The 13,285-nt window shown below is 36.4% G+C and overlaps 1 long non-coding RNA gene across 1 annotated transcript in view; it reads left to right on the top strand.

Annotated features, from left to right (window-relative positions):
- The window catches only part of LOC145530335 (uncharacterized), a 143,202-nt gene that overhangs the window by 104,018 nt on the left and 25,899 nt on the right, over positions 1–13,285 (top strand). The window lies entirely within an intron of this gene.

The following is a 13,285-nucleotide window of genomic DNA, read 5'->3' as shown; positions in this document are numbered from 1 at the left end:
TAATTTTTGGTTTCCTTTGTTCGCTGGGTCAATCTATTGTACTTTATTTTTGTTGGACTGTTTTGCTTTTGTTTATGGATATATATGTATATGTGTATGTTCCATTATTATAATTATTATTTTCCTGGTTTTGTAACTGCCATTTGTTTGAGGTTCGTCTTTGGTTTCTCGTTTTGGGGAATTAGTTTTAATTTCATTTAATGCCACAATAAACTGCTCGTGGAATCTTCATTCCTGACCAGAAATCAACCCCTGAGCCTCTAGAGTGGGAGCACTGACTCCAAGAACCTAGACTACCAGAGAAATGACTCTAGGGAGTATCAAATAGTGGGAGCTCCCACAAAGGAAGCCACTTGAATATAAGACCCAGCATCATCCAAATACCAGTAGCACCCTGTGGAGGACGCCTCATTTAAACAACAAACAAAACAAAAATACAAACCAAATCATCAGAGGACAGGATTACCACCTCACTCAACCTTGCCCATCAGAGGAGAAACAAACAAACAAACAGAAACTCAGCAAAAATCTCACCCTATACAAAGCTTACACTAACCACTGGACAACCCTCAAGAGGGCAGAAACCAAAAGGAAGAAAGAATTCATCCTTGAAGACTGGGAAAAGGAAACCTCAAACACAATAAGTTTTTTAAAACAATAATGAAAATGAAGAGAAATATTGCACAAATGAAGGAACAAGCTAGAAACACAAAAGTCTAAATAAATGAAAATGAAATGGGCAAACTACCTGAAAAAGAATTCAGAATAATGATAGTAAAAATGATCAAAAACCTTGAAAACAGAATGGAGAAAATGAAAGAATGAATTAACAAAGAGCTAGAAGAATTAAAGTATAAACATACAGAGACAAACAACACAATTACTGAAATTAAAAATACTGTAGAAGGAATCAATAGCAGAATATCTGAAGCAGAAGAACGAATTAGTGAGCTGGAAGATAAATGCTGGAAATAACTTCTGAAGAGCAGAATAAAGTAAAAAGAATGAAAAGAACTGAGGATAGTCTCAGAGACCTCTGGGACAATGTCAAACACACCAACTTTCAAATTATAGGGGTCCCAGAAGAAGAAGAGAAAAAGAAAGGGTATGAGAAAATTTTTGAAGAAATTATAATTGAAAATTTCCCCAACATGGAATAGGAAATACTCAATCAAGTCCAAGAGGTGCAAAGAGTCCCATACAGGATAAAACCAAGGGAAAACATACCAAGACACATACTAGTCAAACTAACAAAGACTAAACACAAAGAAAGAATATTAAAAGCAGGAAGGGAAAAGCAAGAAGTAACATACAAGGGGAACCCCATACGTTTCTCAGCTGATCTTTCAGCAGAAACTCTGCAGGCCAGAAGGGAATGGCAGGATATATTTAAAGTACTGAAAGGGAAAAATCTACAACCAAGATTACTCTACCTGGCAAGGATCTCATTCAAAATTGATGAAGAAATCAAAAGCTTTTCAGATAAACAAAAGTTAAGAGAATTCAGTACCACCAAACCAGCTTTACAACAAATGCTAAAGGGAATTATATAGCCAAGAAATACAGGAGAAGAAGAAGAAGATCTACAAAATCAAACCGCAAACAATTAAGAAAATGGCAATAGGAACATATATATCTATAATTACTTTAAATGTAAACGGATTAAATGCTCCAGCCAAAAGACACAGACTGGCTGAATGGATAAAAAAAAAAAGATCCATATATATGCTGACTACAAGAAACCCACACATACAGACTGAAAGTGAGAGGATGGAAAAATATGTTCCATGCAAATGGGAAGCAAAAGAAAGCTGGAATAGCAATCCTCATACCAGACAAAATAGACCTTAAAATAAAGAAGATTAGAAGAGATAAAGGACACTACATAATGATCAAGGGAACAATCCAAGAGGAAGACATAACAATTGTAAATATCTATGCACCCAACATAGGAGTACCTCAATACATAAGACAATCATTAACAGACCTAAAAGGAGAAATTGAGAGTAACACAATAATAGTAGGAGACTTTAACACCCCACTCACACCAATGGACAGATCATCAAAACAGAAAATTAATAAGGAAACACAAGTCTTAAATGATACATTAGATGAGATGGATCTAATTGATATCTTCAGCACATTCTATCCAAATGCAGCAGAATACACCTTCTTCTCAAGTGCACATGGAACATTCTCCAGGATAGACCACATCTTGGGTCACAAATCAAACCTCAGTAACTTTAAGAAAGTTGAAATTATATCAAGCATCTTTTCTGACCACAACACTATGAGACTAGATATCAATTACAAGAAAAAACCTGTGAGAAACACAAACACATGGAGATTAAGCAATACATTTCTAATTAACCAACAGGTTACTGAAGAAATCAAAAGGGAAATCAAAAGATTTGTAGAAACAACCGACAATGAAAACATGACAACTCAAAACCTATGGGATGCAGCAAAAGCTGTTCTAAGAGGGAAGTGAAAGGTTTGTTGCTGACCCACGAAAAGACGCTGGGATTCTTGGACTCCAGAGGAGAAGAATTCAATCCGAGGCCAGAGATGAGGCTTAATCGCTCAGAGCTTTTGTGTAATAAAGTTTTATTAAAGTATAAAGGAGATAGAGAAAGCTTCTGACATAGGCATCAGAAGGGAGCAGAAAGAGTACCTGCTTGCTAGTGTTAGCAGAGGAGTTATATACTCTCCAGTGAATCAAAAGAATGTCTGGAGGTTGTAAAAGACCTCACCAGACCTACTCCCATAATTTACATTTTAATATAACAGAATTAGCCAGAAGGTTTAATCCAGAGACTGTCCTCAGGCAGGATACATTATTGTTATATAATCCTAAGGAATGTAGAGAGAAAAGAAAAAAAAGTTTGTCCTTTCTTCCTCCTTGAGAACTCCAGACCCCTCTCTCTTTGGGGACCCTTAGACCTCTTATCCGGAGAAGGCAATGGCACCCCACTCCAGTACTCTTGCCTGGAAAATCCCATGGATGGAGGAGCCTGATAGGCTACAGTCCATGGGGTTGCTAAGAGTCAGACACGACTGAGCAACTTCACTTTCACTTTTCCCTTTCATGCACTGGAGAAGTAAATGGCAACCCACTCCGGTATTCTTGCCTGGAGAATCCCAGGGACGGGGGAACCTGGTGGGCTGCTGTCTATGGGGTTGCACAGAGTTGGACACGACTGAAGCGACTTAGCAGCAGCAGCAGCAGACCTCTTATCAACCTGCCTAGGAAATGACTCTCTCAGAAGTTTATAGCAATACAATCCTACCTCAAGAAACAAGAAAAACATCAAATAGACAACCTAACTTTACACCTAAAACAACTGGAAAAAGAAGAACAAAAAACTCCCAAAATCAGAATAAGGAAAGAAATCATAAAGATCAGAGCAGAAATAAGTGAATAAGAAATGAAGCAATGGTAAAGATTAATAAAACTAAAAGTTGGTTCTTTGAGAAGATAAACAAAATTGACAAACCTTTGGCCAGATTCATCAAGAAAAAAAGAGAGAAGAATCAAATCAACAAAATTAGAAATTAAAAAGGAAAGGTTGCAATAGACAATGCAGAAATATGAAGTGTTATAAAAGACTATTAAGAACAACTATATGGCAATAAAATGGATAACCTTGAAGAAATGGACAGATTCTTAGAAAAGTTCAATCTTCCAAGACTGAACAAAGAAGAAATAGAAATTATGACCAACCCAATTACAAGCACTAAAATTGAAGCTGTGATTAAAGAAATCTCCCAAAATACAAAAGCCCAGGACCAGATGGCTTCACAGGAGAATTCTATCAAACATTTAGAGAGGAGCTAATGCCTATCCTTCTAAAACTCTTTCAAAAAATTGCAGAGGAAGGAACACTTCCAAACTCATTCTATGAGGCCACCATCACCCTGATACCAAAACCAGACAAAGACAATACAAAAAAAGAAAACTACAGGCCAGCATCACTGATGAACATAGATGCAAAAGTCCCTAACAAAATTTTAGCAAACAGAATTCAGTAACACATCAAAAAGCTCATACACCATGATCAAGTTGGGTTTATTCTAGGGATGCCAAGATTCTTCAATATATGCAAATCAATCAATGCAATACACCGTATTAACAAATTGAAAGATAAAAACCACATGATAATCTCAATAGATGCAGAAAAAGCATTTGACAAAGGTCAGCATCCATTTATGATTAAAACTCTTCAAAAAATGGTCATAGAAGGAAACTACCTCAACATAGTTAAGGCCATATATGATAAGCCTACAGCAAACATTATTCTCAATGGTGAAAAACTGAAAGCATTCCCCCTAAGATCAGGAACAAGACAAGGGTGTCCACTTTTGCCACTATTATTTAACATAGTTCTGGAAGTCCTAGCTACAGCAATCAGAGAACAAAATGGAACAAAAGGAATCCATATCAGAAAAAAAGAAGTAAAGCTCTCACTGTTTGCAGATGACATGATACTGTACATGTGAGTGAGTGAGTGAAGTCATTCAGTCGTGTCCAACTCTTTGTGACCCCATGGACTGTAGACTACCAGGCTTCTCTGTCCACGGGATTCTCCAGGCAAGAATGCTGGAGTGGGTTGCCATTTCCTTCTCCGGGGGATCTTCCCAACCCAGGGATTGAACCCAGGTCTCCTGCATTGCAGGCAGACGCTTTACTCTCTGAGCCACCAGGGAATCCCATAGAAAGCTTTGAAGATAGTATCAGAGAATTACTAGAGCTAATCGGTGAATTTAGCAAAGTTGCAGGATACAAAATCAATACACAGAAATCACTTGCATTTCTATATACTAACAATGAACAATCAGAAAGAGAAACTAAGAAATCAATCCCATTCACCATTGCAACAAAAAGAATTAAATATCTAGGAATAAACTTAGCTAAGGAGACAAAAGAACTGTATGCAGAAAATTATAAGACACTGATGAAAGAAATCAAAGATGACATAAACAGTGAGATATTCTATGTTCCTGGGTAGGAAGACTCAATATTGTGAAAATGACTATACTACCAAATGCAATCTACAGATTCAATGCAATCCCTATCAAATTGCTGATGGCATTTTTCACAGAACTAGAACAAAAAATTTCACAATTCATATGGAAACACGAAAGACCCTGAATAGCCAAAGCAGTCCCAAGAAAGAAGAATGGAACTGGAGGAATCAACCTTCCTGACTTCAAGTTATACTACAAAGCTACAGTCATCAAGACAGTATGGTACTGGCACAAAAACAGAAATATAGACAAATGGAACAGGATAGAAAGCGCAGAAATAAATCCATACACCTATGGGTCCCTTATTTTTGACAAAGGAGGGAAGAATATACAATGGAGCAAAGACAGCCTCTTCAATAAATGGTGCTGGGAAAACTGGACAGCTACATGTAAAAGAATGAAATTAGAACACTTCCTAACACCATACACAAAGGTAAACTCAAAATGAATTAAAGACCTAAATCTAAGACCAGAAACTGGAAAACTCTTAGAGGAAAACATAGGCAGAACACTCGATAACATAAATCAAAGCAAGTTCCTCTATAATCCACCTCCTAAAGTAATGGAAACAGAAAGAAAAGTAAACAAGTGGAACTTGATTAAACTTAAAAGCTTTTGCACAGCAAAGGAAACTCTACACAAGGTGAAAAGATAACCCTCAGAATGGGAGAAAATATTAGCAAATGAAACAACTGACAGAAGATTAATTTTGAAAATATACAAGTAGTTCATACAACTCAGTACCAGGAAAACAAACAACCCAATCAAAAAAATGGGAAAAAGACCTAAACAGACATTTCTCCAAAGAAGACATACAGATGGCTAACAAACATATGAAAAGATGCTCAACATTGCTCATTATTAGAGAAATGCAAATCAAAACCTCAATGAGATATCACCTCACACCAGTCAGAATAGCCATCATGGAGTTTCCTTAAAAAACTAGGAATAAAAGCACCGTATGACCCAGCAATCCCACTCCTAGGCATATACCCTGAGGAAACAAAAATTAAAAAGACACATATATCCCATAGTTCATTGCAGCACTATTTACAATAGCTAGAACATAGAAGCAACTTAGATGTCCATCGACAAATGAATGGATAAAGTTGTGGTACATATACACAATGGAATATTACTCAGTCATAAAAAGGAATGCCTTTGAGTCCATTCTAATGAGGTGGGTGAACCTAGAGCCTATTATACAGAGTTAACTAAGTCAGAAAGAGAAAGATAAATATTGTATACTAATGCATATATACAGAATCTAGAAAAATGGTACCATAGAATTTATTTGCAGGGGAGCAGTGAAGAAAGAGTCATAGAGAATAGATTTACGGACATGGGGAGAGGAGAGAAGAGGGTGAGATGTATGGAAAGAGTAACATGGAAACTTACTTTTCCATATGTAAAATAGATATCTAACAGGAGGGAGTTAGGTGTATGAAGAAAGTAACATGGAAACTTATATTACCTTATGTAAAATGATAGTCGACGGGAATTTGCTCTATGTCTCAGGAAACTCAAACATGGTCTTTGTATCAGCCTAGAGGGGTGGGATGAGGGAGATGGGAGGGAGGTTCAAAAGGGAGGAGATACATGTATTCCTATACCCAATTCATGTTGAGATTTGACAGAAAACAACAAAATTCTGTAAAGCAATTATCCTTCAATTAAAAAATAAGTTAATTAAAAAAATAAAAGTTTAATTTTATGTTTACATGAAAATTAAAGGTAATATAAAGAGGTGGTAATATAAAGAATTACTGTGACCCATACAACCAGTTTTATCTACTATTAATATTTTATATTAGTAGAATATATTTGTTAGAAATGAGCCCGTATTTATACATCACCATTAACTAAAGTTTATACTGTATTCAGAATTCTGTAGCTTTTTACCACACTGCATTTAGTTGTATGTCTTCTTAGTCTCTTCTTTCCCAAGACAGTTTCTCAGACTTTCCTTGTTTTTGATGACCTTGACAGTTTTCAGGAGTACAGGACAAGTATTTTGTAGAAATTCTCTCCGTTGGGATTTGTCTGATGTTTTTCTCATGATTAGATGAGGGTTATGTGGTTTTGGAAGGAAGACCACAGAGTTGAAGTGCCAGTCTCATCTCATCATTTCAAGATACATACTATAAACTTGCTCTATCACTGTTGATGTTGACTTTTATTATGTAGCTTGAGGTTGTGTTTGTCAGGTTTCTGCACTGTTCAGTTTATCTTTTTTTTCCTCCTTTCCATACTGTACTCTTTGGAAGAAAATCACTATATACAGCCCAACTTACACAGAGAAAGCTATCCTTCAAGGGTGGACTATCTACACCAATTATTTGGAATTTTTCATGAGACATTTGTCAATTCCCACATTTATTTATGCAATCATTTCTTCTTATGCCTGTGGATTCATGAATATATGGTTTATACTTTGAGCTATGATCCAATTTATTTTATTGTTCACATTTTCCCTGCTTTAGGCATTGGGACTCTCTCAATTTGGTCATGTATTCCTTTGACATACTCATCATTGTAGAATTTTTGGATTTTTTAAAAAGTATTTTCTGGAATTATAAAATGCTTCAGGTTCATCTTATATATTTCCTCTCATGGTCCTAGAATTAGCATTTCTCCAAGGAATCTTGGTTCGTATTATTGAGAAATGGCATTAGAAATCAAGTTCTGAGTGCTAGGTGTGCTTAATTCTACTCAGAGATTATTGCTCTGAAGCCCTCTCAACTAAAAGAGCAAGGCAGTAATACATATGTATAGTAAACCATGTGTATACATATGTGTATATTTCTACTCATTACCATCTCTATATGTAGTAAATAAAAATGGGTGTATTCTGATGTCTCTGACTCTCGTCCCTTATCATCTACAGCATTCTAGCCTTCTTCCCTTGCTCAACTGTAACCTCCAACTCCAGCAGTGACAAATCTGGCTTTCAGCACCCACCACAAATTTACTAAATTGTTCAAAGTATACATGTATCATGTTTTCAGAACTGTTAACCCACACTTCCATGAGAAACAACTTTTTAAACTGTGGTATTTATACACAATTTCTTTTGACTTTTCTTTTGCAGATTACACTCATTTTCAAAGTTACTTGGATCAGAACTTGACTGTCTTACACCCTTTGTGAAGGTGTTTAATACATTGGCAATACATTTAGATTTTCTTATCTTATTCTGTATCCCATCTTGGTAATTGTACCAGAATACAATTAACAAGATGGTAATAGTAAATTCTAATAGCCATCTTCTTAAGAACTGTGTTAAAAACTGCCTGAATTCCTCAGACTCACCCCTTTAAAACTCTAATCTCATATCCTTATCCATTTTAATCAGCCATATTGCCTCTTTTGGTGTTTCTAAAAATCCCATTTTCGTCCCTCAAACACTTTGAGCTTACTTGTTATCCACCTGGATGGCTACTTCCTTGTTCAAATGTCCCTTTTTCTTTCTTCCTCTTTGAGGATTGCACACTAAACTATTTAAAGCTGTCAAGGCTTCACAGCCCCCAGAACTCTCTATCTTTCTTGCTTAATTTTTCTTTATAACAATTTAAATATATAAATAATATATATTTTATTTCATTTAGTATCTGTTGTTTTAAATTTTTTAATTTATTCTTTAATTGGAGGAAAGTTGCTTTACAATGTTGTATTGGTTTCTGCTGTACAACAATGCAATTCAGCCATACTTATACATAAATCACCTCCCTCTTGAGCCTCCATCCCCTCTCTAGTATCTGTCTTCTTGAAATAGAGTGTAAGCTCTATGAAGGGAGAAAAACTACTTTAATGCTTGTTTTACTACTATATCCATAGCACCCAAAATAGTGGACTTTTAGAAGTTAATAATAAATATTTGTGAAATAAATGAATAAATGAAGAAAGGAAAATAAACATGCACATATACACTAAGAATTCAAATATATTCATGGGGATAGAAAATTCTATATTTCAAGTTTTGCACCTATATGTGTATGTATTTTCATGTATATGTGCAAGTGTGTTATTAAGATCAGCAGTTTTGATATGCTTAAGTCATATTCTGTGTAAATTAAACTTGTTACAATAATTTGCATTTATATAGTTTTGTATGATTTTTCAAAGCACTTTTCATATATTGTTTCTCCACTGGTATTATTGTTATAATCCCTCTTTTCGTGTAAGGAAACTGAGATCCGGTTTCATGCCAGAGGGCACTTATCAAATGAGTGTCAAAGTCTAAAATTAACTCTAGGTTTCATTATTTAAGTCTATTTTCCTTTCTTTCACACAGTACTTTTGTGTTTCTTCATTATTTGTCATGATTATAATTACATAGTATATTTCTATCACTCACACAGGGTGAGTTGAAATCTGTCATGTAAAGAAATATTAATACAAAACAATTCAGTGAGTATGATTGACATGCTAAATAACTAAAAGTTTCATTAATTGAAAAGCTAAAGAAACCCTTGTATACTAAAAAATTCCATCAGTGCTTTTAGAAGGAGTTTTGCTCAGTGTCCCTACGACTAAAACCAGGATAAATGATGCTGCAGTATCTCCTCTCCATTCAGATTTTCACTTTTTCTAAACCTGACTGTACTTCTTGTTTTGCTTTCCTTGTTATTGACATCACTCTCCACCAATGTAAGAAACCCAAGAAGTTTACTTAATTCCCACCTCTCCTAGCATTACCACTAAAACCAAATAATGACTAAATCCTGTTAACTTTACTTATGAAATATTTCTAGAATATGGGTATTTTTCATTTGTATTCTCACTACAGTAGTTGAGGCCCTTACCATCTTTCACCTGACCTTAACTTTTCTTCCTTAAAAAGTCTTAACCAAATTTTCAATGTATTCTCCATTCAGAATGGTACATCTGTACTCCAACCTCATTGTGTTATCTTTTGTAAAGGGGATGGATAGTAATTATTTTAGGCTTTGGGATATGCAGTCTCTCTTACACTTACTAAACTCTTCATTGCAGTGGGCTTCCCAGGTGGCGCTAGTGGTAAAGAACTTACCTGCCAATGCAGGAGACATAAGACACGCAAGTTCCATCCCTGGGTCTGGAAGATCCCCTGGAGGAGGGCATGGCAAGCCCCTCCAGTATTCTTGCCTGGAGGCTCCCATGGACAGAGGAGACTGGTGGGCTACCCTCCATAGGGTCGCAAATAGTTGCACACAACTGAAGCGACTTAGCATGCATGCATACATCTTTGCAGTATAAAACCAGGCGTAAATGATATATAAACAAAAGAGTGGCTGTTTTCGATCAACTTTTAATAACCAAAGCAGGCTGTGAGATAGTTTTGGTCCATGGGCATTAGTTGTCAATTCCTGTTCTTAGAGAGTGGGGCGTTTGACCATCAGTATCTAGATAATCAGCATCTAGAAGTTGCTCAGCATACAGTGGGAGCTAAATAAAAATTTATTGAAAAGTAAAGGAATGATTCCAAAAAGGAATAAATAATGGGTGACTTCAAGTCAAACATATACCTACAAGAGCCTTTAGGTATGAACTGGGGTATTGATTTAGTCATTCACTTAGAAACTGTCCACGAGAGAAAAAGGTATAATCTTCATGCTGTACATAATTAGAGTTTTTCATAAGATAGCTAGTGTGTTTGGTAGGTTCTGGGCTGGAGATATAAATCTTGAAAGTAGTAGCATAGCAGTGATATTTAAAGTCACAGCTTTGGGGCAGCTGAGTGAATAGAGAACCAAGGTTATAGGTAGAGATTATCAAGGACACAAGTAAAAAGGACATCAACTTTTAAAGAGCTAACAATGAAAGTAGATTCTATACAAAGATGTCTGAAGGATAGCCAAAATGAAACAATTCTGAAAATGATATTTTCATAAGAATCATGGGTGAAAAGGGTTCAAAAAGTAAAGAAGGAAGCAACAGTGTTAAATGCCACCAAGATAGCCAATGAAGTTAATTCTTGAAAAGTGCTCATAAATTTATAGCTAAGTCATGAATCACCTTATTAAACTAAAGCAGTGAAGGTGAAAGTCAAAAGGTGATGTGTTTAATAGTGGACCAAAGTTGAAAAAGTGAAGATGATGAGGTTGTAATGACTTAAAAAAAAACAAAAAACAAACAAAAAAACAGAAAAGACCACCAGAGAGGTATTAAAGGGCATGCTGTATCATGCTTTGTTTGGTATTTATCTTGCTTATTTATGCGTTTTGAATTCACCAAAATAGGAAAAGGAGTACATCAAGGCTGTATATTGTCACCCTGCTTATTTAACTTATATGCAGAGTACATCATGAGAAATGCTGGGCTGGAAGAAGCACAAGCTGGAATCAAGATTGCCGGGAGAAATATCAATAACCTCTGCTATGCAGATGCCACCACCCTTATGGCAGAAAGTGAAGAGAAACTAAAGGGCTTCTTGATGAAAGTGAAAGAGGAGAGTGAAAAAGTTGTCTTAAAGCTCAACATTCAGAAAACTAAGATCATGGCATCTGGTACCATCACTTCATGGGAAATAGATGGGGAAACAGTGGAAACAGTGTCAGACTTTATTTTGGGGGGCTCCAAAATCACTGGAGATGGTGATTGCAGCCATGAAATTAAAAAGACGCTTACTCCTTGGAAGGAAAGTTATGACCAACCTAGACAGCATATTAAAAAGCAGAGACATTACTTTGCCAACAAAGGTCCATCTAGTCAAGGCTATGGTTTTTCCAATAGTCATGTATGGATGTGAGAGTTGGACTGTGAAGAAAGCTGAGTGCCGAAGAATTGATGCTTTTGAACTGTGGCATTGGAGAAGACTCTTGAGAGTCCCTTGGACTGCAAGAAGATCCAACCAATCCATCCTACAGGAGATGAGTCCTGGGTGTTCATTGGAAGGACTGATGTTGAAGCTGAAACTCCAATACTTTGGCCACCTCATGCGAAAAGTTGACTCATTGGAAAAGACCCTGATGCCGGGAAGGATTGGGGGCAGGAGCAGAAGGGGACAACAGAGGATGAGATGGCTGGATGGCATCACCGACTCAATGGACATGAGTTTGGGTAAACTCCGGGAGTTGGTGATGGACAGAGAGGCCTGGCGTGCTGCAGTACATGGAGTCGCAAAGAGTCAGACACGACTGAGCGACTGAACTGAACTGATTTATGAGTTTCTGTGAAATGGAAAGCCCATGTGTGTTTAAATGTTTAGAGCGGATCAATACGTAGGAATAACTAGGATATCCAAGAAAAACTTGGGAGAAATGGTGAGCAAAGTGAAAGAATAAGGGAAATAACTAGAGAAGATTTAGCCTCAGAGAGTGGCAGAGACACATCTTCATCAGAAATTATCAGAAGAAGGTACTGGTAGAAGTAAATAGACATACATTGTAGGCAGATAAGAAGCTGAAAGCTTCAAAACATTAGTCTTGATTTTTCTGTGTGAAATAAAAAATAAGTCTAATATTTGAGAAGACAGAATGGATGAATTCAGAGGTTAAGGAAATACAACTTTCACATAGCTTTTGAGAGAAATAGATGTTGATCATTAAGTACATGTAATAAGATTGCAGAATAGTATGAAGGGCTCAGCTATGAGTAAATCACAAATCTCTAATGGCTCAATCTGCACTGTTAGATTTCTTTTTGCAATATTCATCAGAAAGGCATAGGTGCTGAGAAATTAGATGCTGAAAATTATCCATGATTGGGTATTTGGAGAGTATGTGAAATCAAAGAGCAATGAGGTAATGGAATGAGGGTGTTGCCAATACATTAAAATAGGAATGATGTCCCATAAATGGCCAATGTTACCGTAATGGAATCAAAGCTAAAAGGGAGCTGCTAAAATGGACATTGTAAAGTTAGAGATTGGTCTTATGGAAATGAGTAAGAAAACCAGAAGGATAAGAAATTTTATTCAGAAATAAGCTACTAGAATTTATGCTTCAAAAGCAGAGGAGTTCTGAGCAATGACAAGGAAAAAATTGTAGCTAAAATCATTGGTGTATGCTGTAAAATGCGAGTGAATGTAAACAGAACTCATGATGTCAGCAAATGTGAGGCTAACATGATACAACTGCTGTCTACTGTAACTGACACTGCAATGCCCTGCCCCACTCCTTCTCCAGGACCAATTGCCAGCCTTATGTATTATAACTGCCAATTGCTGCACGTTTATTTTAGCTTGAGGCTATCCCTAGCTTTGGGAGCCTGCTTTGTCATCTGTGAGGTAGGATGGAAGTGCTGGGAAATTAATACCTCCCTTCTCCCATGGACT

Source organism: Giraffa tippelskirchi, chromosome 1 (assembly GCF_054371585.1).
Source record: "Giraffa tippelskirchi isolate mGirTip1 chromosome 1, T2T-mGirTip1v1.2.pri, whole genome shotgun sequence".
In the NCBI taxonomy this organism is placed as follows: domain Eukaryota; kingdom Metazoa; phylum Chordata; class Mammalia; order Artiodactyla; family Giraffidae; genus Giraffa; species Giraffa tippelskirchi.
Note: the sequence above shows the minus strand (reverse complement) of the source record. Positions and strands in the feature narration are given on the sequence as shown.